The following is a 21,136-nucleotide window of genomic DNA, read 5'->3' as shown; positions in this document are numbered from 1 at the left end:
ACTTTGTCGTAATGCCCAATTAAATCTCACTATACTTATCATGTCATGTATGTGCATTGTTATGCCCTCTCTATTTGTCAATTGCCCGACCGTAATTTGTTCACCCAACATGCTTTTATCTTATGGGAGAGACACCTCTAGTGAACTGTGGACCCCGGTCCATTCTTTTAATATTGAAATACAAATCTGCCGCAATACTTGTTTTTACTATTTTCTCTCGCAAACAATCATCTTCCACACAATACGGTTAATCCTTTGTTACAGCAAGCCTGGTGAGATTGACAACCTCACCGTTTCGTTGGGGCAAAGTACTTTGGTTGTGTTGTGCAGGTTCCACGTTGGCGCCGGAATCTCCGGTGTTGCGCCGCACTACATCCCGCCGCCATCAACCTTCAACGTGCTTCTTGGCTCCTCCTGGTTCGATAAACCTTGGTTTCTTTCTGAGGGAAAACTTGCTGCTGTGCGCATCATACCTTCCTCTTGGGGTTGCCCAACGAACGTGTGAAATACACGCCATCAACCTCTCATAAAATAACAACGACATCGGAAGGGGGGAACAAACCCTAAAACTGGAATCATGCATAATTGCTTCTTTAACCATTGCCCTTATCGGACAATGATGCTATTTTCAGAACCAGAGGACAAGGGTCAGTCCACACCATCCAACTGCAAAACTTTGCAGTGTTCAGGCAAGTTCATCACTTGCTCATGTCATTTGAGTACTTTTATCAAATTACTTGCAAAGTACTATGGTTATCACGATTGCATAAAAACCAAAACCACTACTTTCATAACTATGAATATGACTATGTGGTGGGCAATGGAACCATGGATTGTGTTGATATGGTGGAGGTTCCATTGCAAGGGTTAATATCCATCTAGGATTAAACAACAAATGTCGCCAGTGATTCTTGTGTCGTAATACCCGTGTTAACCATAAGATCCGGAGTGGGACGGAGTAGTCAAAAGTGTTTCCACCTCTCGTTCATCAACGGATGCGCTTACCGTAGCAGTTGTGTCTTGCGGAGTAACTTGAGGGTGGGGAGCCCCTTCTAATTCCCCACGGTATAGGCTGTTGCTTACCGTAGCGGTTGTCGCTTGCGGAACAACTTGAGGGTGGGGATCCCCTTCTAATTCCCCACGGTAATGTGGTCTATGATGGGTTGCAGCTACCGGCGAAGGAGTTTGGTTAACGAGTCCCAAACTGTTGTCGTGGTCGGGGTCCACCCTGAAATTACAGGAATAATTGGACCGACGAGGACCCAGGGTCGGGGTATGCAACAAAGGGTGGGTGTTCGAGGTAGCGGAGGAACATGATTGGCTAGACCTTATACCGGGCCTCACACCAAAGGAAGTGTGGACGGGAAAGCTGCCCGGTTGGCACCAAGGTTAAGATCTCTTATGGGTAAAGCAACACACCTCTGCAGAGTGTAAAGAACCGTGACTGTCACTCCCTGTTCCGGGATTGAGGAACTGCGAACGCGGCCGGAAAGGAGCTCCATGAAGTTCTAGTAAACCGGTGAAGGCCGACGGACATAGCTCTTTGAAATAAAAGCAATCTCTTGAAGAAATGTTTATCAAAACTTGCATTGATATTAGACTTTCCGGTCTAATATCGTAGCTAGTGCATTAAACACCTCTTATCTATAATGAACTTGTTGAGTACGCTCGTACTCATACCACTCTTAAATCCCATGCTTAGATTGTCTCGAATCGTCCGGAGGAGGACTACGACAACAATGAAGGAGCCGAGATCATCGGCTACGAAGAACCAGACCTCTCAGGAGGAGTTGAAGGCGTAGACTACCTCATCGTCTACGGATCCGGAGAGGCTTCCGGAGGAGAACAAGTCTAGGGAAATCCGCTAGTAGTAGTAACCGAGCAGCCTGAACTCTTAGTATTTAGCTGCTCGATGGAATAAATGTTTAGTTTAATGAAACTCTGGTATTGTAAGATAAGTTGGGTTCACCTCGAACCCAGGAGTATTCCTCTTAGGACCCAAGAGGAGCTCCAAGACGACATGTGTATGTTAATTGTAATAATATGTGAATGAGTTATGGACCCTGCTATGTTCTGTTGTACTACTCTGAGGGATGTAATATTTGCGGAATGGTACTTCGTGAATGTTATATCAACGACTGGCATACTACAACATGCAGTGGTATGCAGGGTCACCACAGGCTGGCCAGCCACACCCGTGCCACCCTTGGCCGCAGCCCTAGTTGGCCGGCGCCCAAGCCCCCTGATACGTCTCCGACGTATCGATAATTTCTTATGTTCCATGCCACATTATTGATGATACCTACATGTTTTATGCATACTTTATGTCATATTTATGCATTTTCCGGCACTAACCTATTAACGAGATGCCGAAGAGCCGCTTGTTGTTTTCTCGCTGTTTTTGGTTTCAGAAATCCTAGTAAGGAAATATTCTCGGAATTGGACGAAATCAACGCCCGGGGGCCTATTTTGCCACGAAGCTTCCGGAAGACCGAAGAGGAGACGAAGTGGGGCCACGGGCGCCGCCACACTAGGGCGGCGCGGCCCGTGGGGGCCGCGCGGCCCTAGCGTGTGGGGCCCCCGTGACGCCCCCGACCTGCCCTTCCGCCTACATATAGTCTTCGTCGCGAAACCCCCAGCACCGAGAGCCACGATACGGAAAAACTTCCGCAGACGCCGCCGCCGCCAATCCCATCTCGGGGGATTCATGAGATCGCCTCCGGCACCCTGCCGGAGAGGGGAATCATCTCCCGGAGGACTCTTCACCGCCATGGTCACCTCCGGAGTGATGAGTGAGTAGTTCACCCCTGGACTATGGGTCCATAGCAGTAGCTAGATGGTCATCTTCTCCTAATTATGCTTCATTGTCGGGTCTTGTGAGCTGCCTAACATGATCAAGATCATCTATCTGTAATGCTACATGTTGTGTTTGTTGGGATCCGATGGATAGAGAATACTATGTTATGTTGATTATCAATCTATTATCTATGTGTTGTTTATGATCTTGCATGCTCTCCGTTATTAGTAGAGGCTCGGCCAAGTTTTTACTCTTAACTCCAAGAGGGAGTATTTATGCTCGATAGTGGGTTCATGCCTCCATTAAATCTGGGACAATGGATGGAAAGTTCTAAGGTTGTGGATGTGTTGTTGCCACTAGGGATAAAACATCGATGCTATGTCCGAGGATGTAGTTATTGATTACATTACGCACCATACTTAATGCAATTGTCCGTTGTTTGCAACTTAATACTGGAAGGGGTTCGGATGATAACCTAAAGGTGGACTTTTTAGGCATAGATGCATGTCTGGATAGCGGTCTATGTACTTTGTCGTAATGCCCAATTAAATCTCACTATACTCATCATATCATGTATGTGCATGGTCATGCCCTCTCTATTTGTCAATTGCCCAACCGTAATTTGTTCACCCAACATGCTATTTATCTTATGGGAGAGACACCACTAGTGAACTGTGGACCCCGGTCCATTCTTTTAATCGAATACAATCTACTCGCAATACTTGTTTTACTCGTTTCTCGCAAACAATCATCATCCACACTATACATCTAATCCTTTGTTACAAGCAAGCCGGTGAGATTGACAACCTCACTGTTACGTTGGGGCAAAGTACTTTGGTTGTGTTGTGCAGGTTCCACGTTGGCGCCGGAATCCCTGGTGTTGCGCCGCACTACATCCCGCCGCCATCAACCTTCGACGTGCTTCTTGACTCCTACTGGTTCGATAAACCTTGGTTTCTTACTGAGGGAAAACTTACTGTTGTACGCTTCACACCTTCCTCTTGGGTTTCCCAACGAACGCGTGTTGAACGGAAAATACATACGTCAACCACGCGCAGCAAGTAGATTTTCTGGCGCCGTTGCCGGGGAGATCAAGACACGCTGCATGGGGAGTCTCCACAATCCAATCTCTTTACTTTGTTTTTGCTTGCTTTATTTTATTTACTTTCTTGTTTGCTGCATTATATCAAAATACAGAAAAAAATTAGTTGCTAGCTTTACTTTATTTACTGTTTTGCACTCTATATCAAAAACACAAAAAAATTAGTTACTTGCATTTACTTTATCTAGTTTGCTTTATTTACTACTGCTAAAATGGGTACTCATGAAAATACTAAGTTGTGTGACTTCACAACCACAAATAATAATGATTTCTTATGCACACCTATTGCTCCACCTGCTACTACAGCAGAATTCTTTGAAATTAAACCTGCTTTACTGAATCTTGTTATGCGAGAGCAATTTTCTGGTGTTAGTTCTGATGATGCTGCTGCCCATCTTAATAATTTTGTTGAACTATGTGAGATGCAAAAATTTAAAGATGTAGATGGTGACATTATAAAATTAAAACTGTTCCCTTTCTCATTAAGAGGAAGAGCTAAAGATTGGTTGCTATCTCTGCCTAAGAATAGTATTGGTTCATGGACTAAATGCAAGGATGCTTTTATTGGTAGATATTATCCCCCTGCTAAAATTATATGTTTGAGGAGTAGCATAATGAATTTTAAACAATTGGATAATGAGCATGTTGCCCAAGCATGGGAAAGAATGAAATCTTTGATTAAAAATTGCCCAACCCATGGACTGACTACTTGGATGATCATCCAAACCTTTTATGCAGGACTGAATTTTTCTTCGCGAAACCTATTGGATTCAGCTGCTGGAGGTACCGTTATGTCCATCACTCTTGGCGAGGAAACAAAGCTTCTTGATAATATGATGATTAATTACTCTGAATGGCACACGTAAAGAGCTCCACAAGGTAAGAAGGTAAATTCTGTCGAAGAAACCTCTTCCTTGAGTGATAAGATTGATGCTATTATGTCTATGCTTGTGAATGGTAGGACTAATGTTGATCCTAATAATGTTCTATTAGCTTCAGGTCAAGTCATTGAAAGGGCTTATGCTGTAGCAAATATTTGATAAGATTAGACAGATGATCATGATAAAGATCGATCTGCGTCAAAGAATTGCATCCACAAAATATGCTGGCCATCTCATGCTCCCATCTTTGATTAAGTCTTTGCATGACAGAGAAAAACAATTGAAGATGCAATGCGTCAGAAAAGGAATGGAGGCTGAGGTAACCTACACTGACAATAAAAATAGGCAATGGAGGTATCCAATGAGTTTGGTTGACAGGACATGCCATTGTAGGGGATGGCAGATCCGTGGGATACCCTGCATACACGCATTGTTTTTTCATGGGTGTTATAGGGGGTGAAGAAGGTGACGTTGATCAGTATGTGTCAGAGTATTTCTCTGTTGCCAAATTTAGGGCTGCATATGCTATGAATGTTCCTACCTTGTTGGGAAAAGACCAATGGATGAAAGTCGATCCAAGCTTCAAACTTTACTCTCCAGTGACCGGTAGGTAGGCCGAGGAAGAATAGGATCAGAGCTAGTGCAGAGGGTGGTGCACCGATTCGAAAACATAAGTGCAAACGTTGTGGAATCCCTGGACACATTGCTAGGCTTCGTAAAAATGATGTTGACCCAGCTTTTGGAATGGAAGATCAGGCGGGAGCAGCAAATGCAGAGGAGAATGAAGCAGCAATTTAACTTGAGGAGATTGAAGCAGCAATTCAACATGAGGAGATTGAAGCAGCAATTCAACATGAGGAGATTGAAGCATCAATTGAACATGAGGAGATTGAACCGATGGATCGAGAGCAGAGGGAACATATGGATGTAGAGCTGCTTGAACTGATGGATCGAGAGCAGAGGGAACAGATGGATGTAGAGCAGCTTGAACCGATGAGTCGAGAGGAGAGGGAACAATATGATCGAGATTGCATTGGATTTAGTATGGCCCAGTTTAGTGCTAACTTCCAAGAGCATATGGAAGAAGAAAAAAGCACAAGCTTCGCAGAAGAAGAAGAAGAAGAAGAAGAAGAAGAAGAAGAAGAAGAAGAAGAAGAAGAACAAGAAGAAGAAGAAGAAGAAGAAGAAGAAGAAGAAAGAGGGCAAAAGGAAGGTAGACACCGGTAATATCCCTGGTAGGGTTACTCGGAGTAAGGTGGTGGCCCCATCGAGTCACACCAGGAGCAAGAGAAAGATTTTATTCTGAACAACTAATTTGAATTTGTATGAACAATTTGTATTGGGGATCCCTTTGTATTGAACAATTTGAATTTGTATGAACAATTTGTATTGGGGTTCCCTTTGTATTGGGGATCCCTTCGTGTTGAATAATTTGTATGTGTTAAGCCACATTTAAGCCACATTTATCATTTTCTCTAGGGTTTAGGGTTTTAGGGTTTAGGGTTTAATTCAAAATAATTCAAAACATGGTGGAACCTTCCCATGGAGTCTTGTTATGTTACCTACAACCTAGAGAAATAATAATGGAAAAGGAAATATAGAGATATGAAGTTTTTATGCCAAAAGCTTCAAAACCACTTCCTAGTCCATGAGCTACTAGCTATGAAGATGCAGGGCTTTCTGCTCAATACACCTCCAAAATACCCACTATGCTTACAAACCTTGTCCAAATGAGTCCAAATTCGTCACACTTGTGTATCTTTGAATTGGAAACAATATCACGTCAGCCAAAATGTAATATATTGTTCAAATAACACAATTTTACAATTTTTATGCCAAAAGCTTCAATTTCCCTTAGTCCCTTTATTATTTGGGTGCCCCTGTTTTACTTAGTGTTACTCAGTTTCCCCCCTCCGGGCCCACTTGTTTTACTCAATCCTACTCAGTTTTTCCCTTCCGATAAACATTTCCTCACTTTTCCCCCTCTTAGTTCTACTCAGTTTTCCTCACTTGTACTCACTGGCTGATCTCTGATTGGTCGAGATGTATGTGACACAGATCTTGGTTGGTTGAAAGCTCAACGAACGCTTGCACCGTTCGATCATTTATGATCGGACGGCCTGTATATCTCTCTCTACCACGATGGACGCATACGGAGAGAAGAGCAGAGCACATACCTACCAACCCTGGCAGTCACATCTTACTCTCTCCTATTTCCTCTCTTACTCCGGCGGTTGCGGCTGCGCGGATCTAACCGTGTGTGTGGCGGCGTGGATCTAACCGTGCGGCGGCGTGGATCTAAGAGTGTCGGTGAGGATCTAACCGTCAAAAATAGTTGAAATGTCTCTCTCTGTCTCACTTTCGTTTCTCTTCTCAGATCTATTGATGATGAAGAACACCAAGCTGGCAGCCGTGCCAACAGTGGTCATCGATGGCAAGATCATTGAAGCCATCGCCTACAACATCGCTTCGACGGCGCAGACCTGGCATTCAATGTCGGAGCCTGTTGATGTCTCACTTCCGTTGCCCCCTCAGATCCGTTGCTGATGAAGGACACCAAGATGGCGGCCGTGCCGATAGTGGTCATCGATGCCACGAACATTGAAGCCATCGCCTACAACATCGCTTCGACGGCGCAGATCCAGCCTTCAATGTCGGAGCCTATTGATGTCTCACTTCCGGTGCCGAGAGTGTGAATCGATGCCAAGACGATTGAAGCCATCGTCTACAACCGCGCTACAAAGCCGCCGATCCAGCCCTCCGCAGATCCGTCGCTGATGAAGTACACCAAGACAGCGGCAGTTCCGACAGTGGTCATCGATGCCACGAACATTGAAGCCATCGCCTACAACATCGCTTCAACGGCGGATGGCACAGATGACCACCCCTCAGCCGCCCATCGTCCCGGCCCTTCTTTCCCATCGCTGCGCGCAGTGTTCGACGCCGCAAATTGGGATAAATTATGATAAATTTGTATTTTTCAATTTCCAATTGGGATAAAATTGTTCGAACTACTACCTCCGTCTCAAAAAAAGCTTCTCCACGTTCTTGATGTGTCCATGTACATCCGTATGTATTATTTGAATTCTATCCCAACTTGATTGGGAAGATTGATATGTATTTGATCCGAGAGGCTGGTACATGTTTTCACTTTTGGGATCCCTTCACTTTTATAAGATGTTCATGCATGCTAAAATTATCGTGTGCATTACTTAGCACAACTAGGAAAATGTTCGCCAAAATACAGTGCTTAGAGCCACAACAAAATAATGTGGTTAGAGCCATCTACTGAATAACAATTCTATACTAAATCGTCTACCAGAACCACATAACTGCTAGGACAGGGATGACACCTAATAAAACTGCCCAGATGAATCTACTTTTCTCCTCTCCCATCACTTGAAGTTCATGTTCTAGATTTTCTACCACTTGATCAAATACGGCAAGATCTGTCTCAACTCTCAACTTCTCCTTGTGAATAAGCTCTGAATTCTTCTTTTCTTCCTCCACCGTATGCTTCAGCTCGAATATCATCAGGTTTTTACGGGCCAATTCATCACCTAAATTGGCCACCTTCTCCTCCAAATCCATCCTCTGGCTACACCACTGGGTTGATTCATCTTGGTATGCAATGTACCATGGATCATCGGCTTGTCTGGCTAACTGTACCAATAATGGAAAAAGAACAACTGAAATCACTCCAACAGGCCATGGTGGCAGTTCAAATTCAACGGTAGTACAGAGAGCTGAAGCTAGATACCTGCACTTCCGACGAGGTAGGAGAAGTAGAACGTAGCCACGACATGATCGAATCCCCACCCTCGCCGGTGTACCCGCTACGACCAGACATTCAAGACTATTTCGCACCTGCAAACTCCAATAAATTACGGGAACCGAATTGATTAGGGAGCGGGGGAGGCAGAAGCGGAGATCTTACCAAGCTATACTACCAATTGGTGTGCGGAACAAATCCCAGTCGTCGTGGGCGGCGGATCTGCTTGCGGTGAACTTTCCTGCGGTGGGTACAATGCGTGCAGACAAAACAAGTGCTGGAGCCGTGGTTGACGTGCAGCGCCGCAGTTCGTCTGATGTCACCGGGGGACAGAGCTGGTGGCGCGACAAGGCGCCGGCGATGGCTGCTCCGTACGAGGGTGGGGAACGAGCTGCCAGCGGTTCTCCGGTGACTAATGATGGGTCTAGCTTAAGAAAAATTAATTAGCGAACTTGTTGCTTCTCTCTATGATATTCTCTAAATAAATAGATGACCCCACTGGTCATTGGCTGGGGCAGCCCCACAGAGCGGCTATATATGTCTTTTCCTGAACAATAGATGACCTCACTAGTCATTGGCTGTGGAGGCCCCATAGAGCGGCAATATATGATCTTCTCTAAATAAATAGACGACCCCACTGGTCATTGGCTGCGGCAGCCCCACAGAGCGGCAATATATGTTTTTTCCTGAAAAATAGACGACCCCACTAGTCATTGGATGCGGAGGCCCCACAAAGCAGCAATATATGATCTTCTCTAAATAAATAGACGACCCCACTGGTCATTGGTTGCGGAGGCCCCACAGAGCGGCAATATATGATTTTTTCTAAATAAATAGACAACCCCACTGGTCATTGGCTGCGGCCGCCCCACAGAGCGGCAATATATGTCTTTTCCTGAAAATAGACGACCCCATTGGTCATTGGCTGCGGCAGCCCTATAAAGCTGCCCCATTTGTCATTGGCAGCACCGCGTATAAAATCATGAAATAAAATGGCCCACACGTCAGCGATAGATGGATGGCTACTCCGACGTGTCTCCTGACCCTACCCGTCAGCACGAGACGGTCAGGGAGGAGCTGCCCCTGTGCAGCCCCACCCAGTCAGACTAACGGTCAAGGCCTCTGACCTGACGGCTACCAGCCGTTCCAGCACTTGTGAGTGTTTCAAACTAGAGGAGGGGAAAACTGAGGAAAGACTAAGGACCTGGGGAAAACTGAGTACAACTAAGGACCTGAGGGCACGAAAATAGAAAGCCCTTAAAACTAACACAACAACACTTTAATCAATGATCAATTTCTTGATCTTATAAAAGACCATAAAATGGTAATCTTTGCCATAACATATGAACATCTATTCAATTGGAAACCAAGTAAAAATAAAAGGAAGAAACTATTCTTGCCTTATCTTTTCCATGTCTTAAACCAATCCATGTTCCTACCATGAACCTCATGGTATTGATTCTACTTAAATCTTGGAAACAAGACAAGAAGATCAACTCTAGAAGTATATATTCTTCTCTATTCCAAATTAATATATATCAAACCTAGAGAGGTGAGAGTTCTATAATATTTATTAGAGAAGCAAGGTCAAACTTTGAGCATATGAATGTATTCAAATCACCATCTTTAAGAGGAACCCTAGGATATTATTTAATAAATTTCATAGAGAGAGAACCCATTTCTGTTAAACATAGATATTGATGATCACATCATTTTCTATGGAACCTAACCTTAGGTTATTATTATAGTCCTTCCCAAATGAGAGACACCATTCATATCAATCCTAGTTTTACCTATTTAAGAACCAAGGACAAATCATTGAACTAAAGTATTAGGAGATTAACCATTTCATCTTGGAGTGGTGAGATAACCTAATATCAAATGGAATAAGATCATATCAATGAATTGATGAAGTAAAGTAAAGACTAAATTCAATTAAGTTATCCAGGTGGAGAATTAACCTTTTCATACCTAATGAGATCTTGTGAGTACACCATAAACCCTAGAATGATCTATTCCTATATAAGAGAGCTCAAGCTATGGTGTTTGATACGTCTCCAATGTATCTATAATTTCTTATGTTCCATGCTAGTTTTATGACAATACCTACATGTTTTATTCATACTTTATATCATTTTGATGCATTTTCCGGTACTAACCTATTAACAAGATGCCGAAGCGCCAGTTCCTGTTTTCTGTTGTTTTTGGTTTCAGAAATCCTACACAGGAAATATTCTCGGAATTGGACGAAACAAAAGGCCATGTTCCTATTTTTCCAGAGGCTTCACGGAGTCCGAAGGAGAGACGAAGGGGGGCCACGAGGTGCCCACACCATAGGGGGGAGCGACCCACCCCTCTGCCGCGCCGCCAGGTGGGGAGACCACCTCGGGACTCCACCGACATCGCCCCTTCGCCTATATATTCTCCCAGAAGTGAAAACCCTAAAACAACCAATCATATTCCACGAAGAGTTCCGTAGCCGCCGCCATCGCGAAGACAAGTTTCGGGGGACAGAAGTCTCTGTTCCGGCACGCCGCCGGGACGGGGAATTGCCCCCGGAAGTCATCTCCATCGACACCACCGCCATTTTCATCGCTGTTGTTGTCTCCCATTGTAATATCCCAGGTTTAGAGGCAAGAAAAAGAGAGAACACGAGAGTGTGCATTGCATTCATGCATAGAAAATCCGGGGAATTTTCGCGCGTTCATCTAAAAAAAAACAAAGTGATCGAGGTTTCTCTTGTGTCGATGGAATTGATTTGTGTCATCCACACAAATGCGATAAATTTCGACATGACCTTTGTTGATTTATTATGTTTTCGAGGGAAATAGTTTAAATTCAAATTCAAATATGAAAGACATAATTCAAATAATAAATTGAATTGGAATTTGAAATTTAAACAAGTATATAAATATTATATGTACAACTAACTACACTTGATAAGTCCAAATAAACAAATGAGTTAACTTTATTACAAATAGGATTACTCAATAATTTACAAGTTAGAAAATGAAATAGAAAATTACAAAAGAATAAAAAGAAAACCCTAAGACTAAACCTTCATCTTCTCAATCCTCTAATTCTTCCTTTCCCTGCAATAAAGGAAAACAAAACAAATACAAAAGAAATAAAAGTGGTTAATGTTAAAATGTTTGCCTCACCTTTGGTGAGGCAATGCTAAATATTGGAAACCAGCTATCGGGAACTAGGAACTTGTCCTAATACCCAAATTTCGATTAGAGGGAGAAACACCTTATTAGGCAACATTAGGGTCAAATGGATCATTTAAGGGACAATTGGATGACACTTGGATCAGGAGAGGCAACACTGATCATGAAGGCAATAGGGACAAGTGACAATATTTGATCCATGTCAAATAAGAGAAAAGGGCAACAATATTTGATCCACTTGTTTAAGGAAACAAAGGCAACCAATTAATCCCTCTAATCTAGCTAGAATCCTTAAGAAGCCCACATATGTGTTTAAGGTGGATCATCCTTGACATGGAGAAGTCAATTTGATCCTAAGACAATTATTTTAAGCCACATATTAATTAAGCGAAGCCTAATTAAATCATATAGACACTTGGTCTGTTAAGCTCACTAGCAGCCAATAGAATTAACACTTGGCAGTATCCAAAATATATAGGCCAAGACGAGATAAGAGCAAACCAGCGAGTGCCTTGCACACGAGGCAAGGAAAACCAATTTGACCACCTACACATGGAGAGTGGGACCACCGTAAGCAGCTCACACATACATGCAAGCTGTGTGTTGTCACTACCACAGCCAACATCCCGAGCACTATATAAACAGCACGACCACAACAAGCCAAACCATTTGAGCTCTCCAGCAAATTCATTCCAGACCATAGAACGACATCGAGTAGCTATAGAACAGCAAGAACACATCAGTCGTATCTTGTTTTGTTCCACATAAATATGAACCAAATAGCGGATCGGGAAGCTAGGAGGAAGAGGCTACAACAAGTAGGTCAATCGGATTCGAGGAACAAGCATGCCACAAGAAGAAGATCAATCCACGAATCCGGAAGGTCAAGATCTACACAAACAACGAGTTGATCCATCCACCTAATAAAAGCATGTGTTCTTAGCCTTTGCATCTCGGGGAAGATAAAAGGGTAATATGCAAAGAAAGCGAGATCCATCTACCCTTCCACTAAATTTTCATCTAGGAGGATTAGAAGGATTTTTCTCTCGGATCCGGCATAGAAGTGCTATGCCGAGTATCATCACCGAGAAATAAAAAGGCACAAGCGATATCGTTCTTAGTATTAATTAAAGCCTCGGCCTTTGCATCACGAGCGAGGCCAAAGAATCAAGCAACGGCATACGTTCTTATAAATTTTTACACAAGCACTGACTTTCATTAGCAAATCCACAATCTCCGGGAATTACTTGGGGTCCGGAAAACAAGTTCCGGGCCAACCAAGTAGAACCCCAAGTAGCAGCCAGTAGTTAACCCCTCATGGGATGACTACATAATTAACCTTGCTCCACACATAATGAATCACGTGAAAATTTATGGATCATCTCAAATATTCAGTAAGCATCTCCACTAATCGAGCTTAATAAGCACACCATAAGCTCACTAGAATACAACAAATAAATCATCCGAGCAATAGAACTTCTATGTCACTTGTTTAAATTTAACCAAAAGTGAATCAGGGGCATCACCAATATGTAGCAACTTATAGGACAGCCAGTTATTAATAAACATACTGTAAGAATCCACTTAAGGTCCAGGAAATCACCCCAGGCCAATCAAGTAATTTTTTTTAAACACTACAACAGTGACCAGCCTTAGGAAAGCTACCCAGCAGAGCAGCAATCTATTCAGTTTCATCAGTTTAAGACATCAGCAAGCCATGGATGAGATGGTCATCCAAATAGAGGCACCCCACTAATTATTGGGCAATTATAAATTTGCATTTACAGAACCAAGACATTTATCACAAGGAAGCCATCAAATAAAGTATCAAGCCACAGTAATTCTAGTTCATTGCTTGAATTCAACCATGAGTTAAATGGGGCACCAATTTATCACAGTAAAGCAAATATGTGTGGTTGAATAAAACCATCCAAACAAGGGCACTACACAGAACATATAGCAATGATCATTGAACCAGAGCATCACTAGCTTAAGTCCACACCTCACCAATTCAATATGCACATAAACCACTAGCAGCTAGACCATAAGCATATCCAGCACATAATCAAATCATAGAATTGGAGCACACCAACAATTGGGCATACGTTGAGAAGGGAGGAATAGCTCACAGTGCAGTAGAGAGTAGCCAGAGTCGTTGACGCCGGGGTTGCGTCCGCGGCACCGTCCCGCTGGCGTCGAGGTTGAGAACAAAGTAGTGGCCACAGCACAGCACAGCACCACCAGTACATGGACGCCGCGGTTGCACACCAGTAGCCGTCCCGCCGGCGTCGAGACCGTGGTCGACACACGACCAGAACCATCACCACCGTCAGATCATGGCGGGCCAAAGAGGGGCACCGAGGTAGTGGTCAGTAATGAGGTCGAATGATAGCAAGGAGCGGAGGCGCGGACGACCACGCCAGAGCAGCAGCTCATTGATACGTCTCCAACGTATCGATAATTTCTTGTGTTCCATGCCACATTATTGATGTTATCTACATGTTTTATGCACACTTTATGTCATATTCGTGCATTTTCTGGAACTAACCTATTAACAAGATGCCGAAGTGCCGATTCTGTCGTTTACTGCTGTTTTTGGTTTCAGAAATCCTAGTAAAGAAATATTCTCGGAATTGGACGAAATAAAAGCCCAGAGGCCTATTTTCTCACGAAGCTTCCAGAAGACCAAAGACGAAAGGAAGTGGGGCCACAGGGGAGCCAAACCCTAGGGTGGCGCGGCCCCCCCTTGGCCGCGCCGCCCTGTCATCTGCGGCCCCTATGCCCCCTCTCGACTTGCCCTTCCGCCTACTTAAAGCCTCCGTGACGAAACCCCCAGTACCGAGAGCCACGATACGGAAAACATTACTGAGACGTCGTCGCCGCCGATCCCATCTCGGGGGATCCTGGAGATCGCCTCCGGCACCCTGCCGGAGAGGGGAATCATCTCCCGGAGGACTCTACACCGCCATGGTCGCCTCCGGAGTGATGAGTGAGTAGTCTACCCCTGGACTATGGGTCCATAGCAGTAGCTAGATGGTTGTCTTCTCCCCATTGTGCTATCATTGTCGGATCTTGTGAGCTGCCTATCATGATCAAGATCATCTATATGTAATTCTATATGTTGCGTTTGTTGGGATCCGATGAATACGAGAATACTTGTTATGTTGATTATCAAAGTTATGCTTATGTGTTGTTTATGATCTTGCATGCTCTCCGTTACTAGTAGATGCTCGGCCAAGTAGATGCTTTTAACTCCAAGAGGGAGTACTTATGCTCGATAGTGGGTTCATGCCTGCATTGACACACGGGACGAGTGACGAAAGTTCTAAGGTTGTGTTGTGTTGTTGCCACTAGGGATAAAACATTGATGCTATGTCTAAGGATGTAGTTGTTGATTACATTACGCACCATACTTAATGCAATTGTCTGTTACTTTGCAACTTAATATCGGAGGGGTTCGGATGATAACACTGAAGGTGGACTTTTTAGGCATAGATGCGGTTGGATGGCGGTCTATGTACTTTGTCGTAATGCCCAATTAAATCTCACTATACTCATCATGATATGTATGTGCATTGTCATGCTCTCTTTATTTGTCAATTGCCCAACTGTAATTTGTTCACCCAACATGCTCGTTCGTCTTATGGGAGAGACACCTCTAGTGAGCTGTGGACCTCGGTCCAATTCTCTTTACTCGAAATACAATCTATCGCAATACTTGTTTTTACTCGTTTTCTCTGCAAACAATCATCTTCCACACAATACGGTTAATCCTTTGTTACAGACAAGCCGGTGAGATTGACAACCTCACTGTTTCGTTGGGGCAAAGTACTTTGGTTGTGTTGTGCAGGTTCCACGTTGGCGCCGGAATCTCCGGTGTTGCGCCGCACTACATCCCGCCGCCATCAACCTTCAACGTGCTTCTTGGCTCCTCCTGGTTCGATAAACCTTGGTTTCTTTCGAGGGAAAACTTGCTTGCTGTGCTCATCATACCTTCCTCTTGGGGTTGCCCAACGAACGTGTGAAATACACGCCATCAAGCATATTTTACGGCGCCGTTGCCGGGGAGATCAAGACACGCTGCAAGGGGAGTCTCCACTTCTCAATCTCTTTACTTTGTTTTTGTCTTGCTTTATTTTATTTACTACTTTGTTTGCTGCACTAAATCAAAACACAAAAAAATTAGTTGCTAGCTTTACTTTATTTACTGTCTTGTTTGCTATATCGAAAACACAAAAAAAAATTAGTTTACTTGCATTTACTTTATCTAGTTTACTTTATTGTCTTGCACTCTATATTAAAAAAATACAAAAAAATTTAGTTACTTTTGTTACCATGTCTAGCTCTGAACCTGTTACTTCTTCGCCTGAAGAATTAGTCTTCACTTTTAAACAAGGGGATGAGGAGAGTTTTAAGGATGCTTGGTCTAGAATTTTTACTTCTTATCGTAAAATTGAACCTCAAATGACTCTAAGTTTGCTCCTTAGTAATTTTTATTTTGGTCTTATGGTTCGCTATAGATATGCTTTGGATACTTTAGTGGGAGGATATTTCCTTCATTGCAATGGGGATCAAGCTTTTAATGCCATAAAGAAGTTGGTTGCATCATATGATTCAGCTAATAACTTTGATTCGAGTCCTCGCTAGCATATATAGTAGATTAAATACTCGGAGATAAGTACATCTCGCTTGAATGATAACTATTGCCACGTTCGTAATCGTCTTGAACAAGTCTTAGTGAACTCTAAACTCTCATTGTGGGATCCTGTCGTTAAAATTGTTATCGGTAATCGAACCCTCCATGCCTACTCGTGATATTATGTATGAATTTTGCCTTATGCACGAAAGTATTTATAAATCTTTGAAACTTTGGGGAGTTGAGGAAGGAGGAGAAAAGATAACTCTCATTGATAACTCTACTATAACCCCTAAAGGAATAGCCGCAGGTGTGCATACAACTATTTGTGGAAGAACAATATCTATTGATTATCTTGTTGTTGAAACAGGAAAACTCACACTCGGAAGATCCCTCGCTGAAACTATTGGGAGCAGTCATTGATGTTGGAGAAGGCACTTTGAAATTCACCTCTATACCGGGAGAAACTCGTATATTTCCTAAACCCAAGGGAAAGAAAAACAATAAGAAAGGTAAGGGTAAAGCCCAAGGTAATGTTGATGCTTCATCTCTCGATAATACTTGATACACACTTTCTGCGCCTAGCTGAAAGGCGTTAAAGAAAGCGCTTATGGGAGACAACCCATGTTTTTACCTACAGTACTTTGTTTTTATTTTGTGTCTTGGAAGTTGTTTACTACTGTAGCAACCTCTCCTTATCTTATTTTTGAGTTTTGTTGTGCCAAGTTAAGCCGTTGATAGAAAAGTAAGTACTAGATTTGGATTACTGCGCAGTTCCAGATTTCTTTGCTGTCACGAATCTGAGCCCACTGCCCTGCAGGAAGCTCAGAAAATTATGCCAATTTACGAGCATGATCCTCAGATATGTACGCAACTTTCATTAAATTTGAGCATTTTCATTTGAGCAAGTCTGGTGCCATTTTAAAATTCGTCAATACGAACTGTTCTGTTTTGACAGATTCTGCCTTTTATTTCGCATTGCCTCTTTCGCTATGTTGGATGAATTTCTTTGATCCACTAATGTCCAGTAGCATTATGCAATGTCCAGAAGTGTTAAGAATGATTGTGTCACCTCTGAATATGTCAATTTATATTGTGCACTAACCCTCTAATGAGTTGTTTCGAGTTTGGTGTGGAGGAAGTTTTCAAGGATCAAGAGAGGAGTATGATGCAACATGATCAAGAAGAGTGAAAGCTCTAAGCTTGGGGATGCACCCGGTGGTTCACCCCTGCATATATCAAGAAGACTCAAGCGTCTAAGCTTGGGGATGCCCAAGGCATCCCCTTCTTCATCGACAAATTATCAGGTTCCTCCCATGAAACTATATTTTTATTCGGCCACATCTTATGTGCTTTTTCTTGGAGCGTCGGTTTGTTTTTGTTTTTGTTTTGTTTGAATAAAATGGATCCTAGCATTCACTTTATGGGAGAGATACACGCTCCGCTGTAGCATATGGACAAATATGTCCTTGGTTTCTACTCATAGTATTCATGGCGAAGTTTCTCCTTCGTTAAATTGTTATATGGTTGGAATTGGAAAATGATACATGTAGTAATTGCTATAAATGTCTTGGGTAATGTGATACTTGGCAATTGTTGTGCTCATGTTTAAGCTCTTGCATCATATGCTTTGCACCCATTAATGAAAAAATACATAGAGCATGCTAAAATTTGGTTTGCATATTTGGTTTCTCTAAAGTCTAGATAATTTCTAGTATTGAGTTTGAACAACAAGGAAGACGGTGTAGAGTCTTATAATGTTTACAATATGTCTTTTATGTGAGTTTTGCTGTACCGTTCATCCTTGTGTTTGTTTCAAATAAGCCTTGCTAGCCTAAACCTTGTATCGAGAGGGAATACTTCTCATGCATCCAAAATACTTGAGCCAACCACTATGCCATTTGTGTCCACCATACCTACCTATACTACATGGTATTTTCCCGCCATTCCAAAGTAAATTGCTTGAGTGCTACCTTTAAAATTCCATCATTCACCTTTGCAATATATAGCTCATGGGACAAATAGCTTAAAAACTATTGTGGTATTGAATATGTAATTATGCACTTTATCTCTTATTAAGTTGCTTGTTGTGCGATAACCATGATTATCGGGGAACGCCATCAACTCATTGTTGAATTTCATGTGAGTTGCTATGCATGTTCGTCTTGTCCGAAGTAAGGGCGATCTACACTGAGTTGAATGGTTTGAGCATGCATATTGTGAGAGAAGAACATTGGGCCGCTAACTAAAGCCATGATTCATGGTGGAAGTTTCAGTTTTGGACAAATATCCTCAAATCTCTAATGAGAAAAGAATTAATTGTTGTCAAATGCTTAAGCATTAAAAGAGGAGTCCATTATCCGTTGTCTATGTTGTCCCGGTATGGATGTCTAAGTTGAGAATAATCAAAAGCGAGAAATCCAAATGCGAGCTTTCTCCTTAGACCTTTGTACAGGCGGCATAGAGGTACCCCTTTGTGAAACTTGGTTAAAGCATATGTATTGCGGTGATAATCCAGGTAGTCCAAGCTAATTAGGACAAGGTGCGGGCACTATTAGTACACTATGCATGAGGCTTGCAACTTATAAGATATAATTTACATAATGCATATGCTTTATTACTACCGTTGACAAAATTGTTTCATGTTTTCAAAATCAAAGCTCTAGCACAAATATAGCAATCGATGCTTTTCCTCTATGAGGACCATTCTTTTACTTTCAATGTTGAGTCGGTTCACCTATTTCTCTCCACCTCAAGAAGCAAACACTTGTGTGAACTGTGCATTGATTCCTACATACTTGCTTATTGCACTTATTATGTTACTCTATGTTGACAATATCCATGAGATATACATGTTACAAGTTGAAAGCAACCGCTGAAACTTAATCTTCTTTTGTGTTGCTTCAATACCTTTACTTTGAATTATTGCTTTATGAGTTAACTCTTATGCAAGACTTATTGATGCTTGTCTTGAAGTGCTATTCATGAAAAGTCTTTGCTTTATGATTCACTTGTTTACTCATGTCATACACATTGTTTTGATCGCTGCATTCACTACATATGCTTTACAAATAGTATGATCAAGTTTATGATGGCATGTCACTCCAGAAATTATCTTTGTTATCGTTTTACCTGCTCGGGACGAGCGAGAACTAAGCTTGGGGATGCTGATACGTCTCCAACGTATCGATAATTTCTTGTGTTCCATGCCACATTATTGATGTTATCTACATGTTTTATGCACACTTTATGTCATATTCGTGCATTTTCCGGAACTAACCTATTAACAAGATGCCGAAGTGCCGGTTCTTTGTTTACTGCTGTTTTTGGTTTCAGAAATCCTAGTAAAGAAATATTCTCGGAATTGGACGAAATAAAAGCCCAGAGGCCTATTTTCTCACGAAGCTTCCAGAAGACCGAAGACGAAAGGAAGTGGGGCCACAGGGGAGCCAAACCCTAGGGTGGCGCGCCCCCCCCCTTGGCCGCGCCGCCCTGTCATCTGGGGCCCCTGTGCCCCCTCTCGACTTGCCCTTCCGCCTACTTAAAGCCTCCGTGACGAAACCCCCAGTACCGAGAGCCACGATACGGAAAACATTACCGAGACGCCGTCGCCGCCGATCCCATCTCGGGGGATCCTGGAGATCGCCTCCGGCACCCTGCCGGAGAGGGGAATCATCTCCCGGAGGACTCTACACCGCCATGGTCGCCTCCGGAGTGATGAGTGAGTAGTCTACCCCTGGACTATGGGTCCATAGCGGTAGCTAGATGGTTGTCTTCTCCCCATTGTGCTATCATTGTCGGATCTTGTGAGCTGCCTATCATGATCAAGATCATCTATATGTAATTCTATATGTTGCGTTTGTTGGGATCCGATGAATAGAGAATACTTGTTATGTTGATTATCAAAGTTATGCTTATGTGTTGTTTATGATCTTGCATGCTCTCCGTTACTAGTAGATGCTCTGGCCAAGTAGATGCTTTTAACTCCAAGAGGGAGTACTTATGCTCGATAGTGGGTTCATCCTGCATTGACACCTGGGACAGTGATGAGAAAGTTCTAAGGTTGTGTTGTCGTTGTTGCCACTAGGGATAAAACATTGATGCTATGTCTAAGGATGTAGTTGTTGATTACATTACGCACCATACTTAATGCAATTGTCTCGTTGCTTTGCAACTTAATACTTGGAGGGGGTTCGGATGATAACTCTGAAGGTGGACTTTTTAGGCATAGATGCGGTTGGATGGCGGTCTATGTACTTTGTCGTAATGCCCAATTAAATCTCATTATACTCATCATGATATGTATGTGCATTGTCATGCTCTCTTTATTTGTCAATTGCCCAAGCTGTAATTTGTTCACCCAACATGCTTGTTCGTCTTATGGGAGAGACACCTCTAGTGAACTGTGGACCCCGGTCCAATTCTCTTTCTTGAAATACAATCTACTTGCAATACTTGTTCTTACTTGTTTTCTCCGCAAACAATCATCTTCCACACAATACGGTTAATCCTTTGTTACAGCAAGCCGGTGAGATTGACAACCTCACTTTGTTTCGTTGGGGCAAAGTACTTTGGTTGTGTTGTGCGGGTTCCACGTTGGCGCCGGAATCTACGGTGTTGCGCCGCACTACATCCCGCCGCCATCAACCTTCAACGTGCTTCTTGGCTCCTCCTGGTTCGATAAACCTTGGTTTCTTTCACGAGGGAAAACTTGCTGCTGTGCTCATCATACCTTCCTCTTGGGGTTGCCCAACGAACGTGTGAAATACACGCCATCA

The sequence above is a fragment of the Lolium rigidum genome, chromosome 5 (genome assembly GCF_022539505.1).
Source record: "Lolium rigidum isolate FL_2022 chromosome 5, APGP_CSIRO_Lrig_0.1, whole genome shotgun sequence".
Classification (NCBI taxonomy): domain Eukaryota; kingdom Viridiplantae; phylum Streptophyta; class Magnoliopsida; order Poales; family Poaceae; genus Lolium; species Lolium rigidum.
This window is presented reverse-complemented; position numbering follows the sequence as displayed.